We start from the raw sequence: 1,084 nt of genomic DNA, 5'->3' as shown, positions 1-1,084 counted from the left end.
AAAGTTGATTTAAGTTTATTTTCCTCTGTACTTTAAAAAATTATCCTAACACTGTTGTGCCTTAAAAAGATTTCCACCAAGCTTTCTTGAAAAGTAACTTCTATGAGGCAAGAAAGAAGTTGTTTTAGAATCATTTACTGTTTAATTAGACAATCATTTTAAGTTTTAACACAGTAAATGTGAGCAGTGTAATTTCAGAAAAAATTAAGTTGGTCAGATTACTGTGGATTTTTAATGATGATTGCCCTGGGTAAACAGATCATACTTTTTCTTTCTTCTCTCCCATCCTTTACCAGTTTCAATTCCTGTGATGTGATAACATGCATACTTCCATTTCTTTAGTTTCCTTATAAAGCACTAGTTTTTTCAGGTTTAGAGGGATCCCTCTTCCCTGACTTTGACACACAGGATTAGTTCAAGGGCTCAAACCAATTTAAAATGAGCTTTTGCTCATTAAGGCTCCAATTACTAAGGCTTTTTTGTTTTAGTTTCTTTAATCTATAGTGGTTGAATTTAGCACTTGGTTTTCAATATTTTATGGTAAGAAATGACAAATTGCTTTTGTCCATTTCTTAAGCCAAATTTCCTTACATTTAGATAATTAAAGGTTCATAAAATGAAGATTTACTATTTCTTCATTACTTGCTGGTACAGCTAGAGTTTCTTTTTGTTGCAAATCTGTACATATCCCTAGTGTTTTCAAGGGCCTTAATTGTTTAAAATCTCTGGCTTCAGAGGTTTCTGGGGAAAGGCAGGCTTACATTTTTGTGTTTCCGTCAGTAGTAACAGGGAGCCTGGTGGGCTGCTGTCTCTGGGGTCACACAGAGTCGGACACGGCTGAAGCAACTTAGCAGCTAGGTACCTCACAATAGTGCGATGAGTGTTAGATTTAAGTGAGTGCTATAAGATACAAGATTCAGTTGAGAATACATAGAATTTCCCTTCTCCCAAAGTGGTAAATATTAGCTGCAATGGCATCATTGTCATTTAGGTAGACAGGAACACCTTGCCACATAGTAATGTTAACACTGTAGCTATTTCTGTGAAAATGTAGCTGATGAAGCCTCTCCTGTAATTCTGAATG

General features: G+C 35.4%; 1 protein-coding gene across 1 annotated transcript in view; it reads right to left on the bottom strand.

The window, feature by feature from the left end:
* Window positions 1-1,084, bottom strand: part of LOC104982649 (multidrug resistance-associated protein 4-like) — a 350,332-nt gene that overhangs the window by 140,449 nt on the left and 208,799 nt on the right.

The sequence above is a fragment of the Bison bison genome, unplaced genomic scaffold (assembly GCF_000754665.1).
Source record: "Bison bison bison isolate TAMUID 2011002044 unplaced genomic scaffold, Bison_UMD1.0 scf7180017864535, whole genome shotgun sequence".
Classification (NCBI taxonomy): Eukaryota; Metazoa; Chordata; class Mammalia; order Artiodactyla; family Bovidae; genus Bison; species Bison bison.
This window is presented reverse-complemented; position numbering and strand designations above follow the sequence as displayed.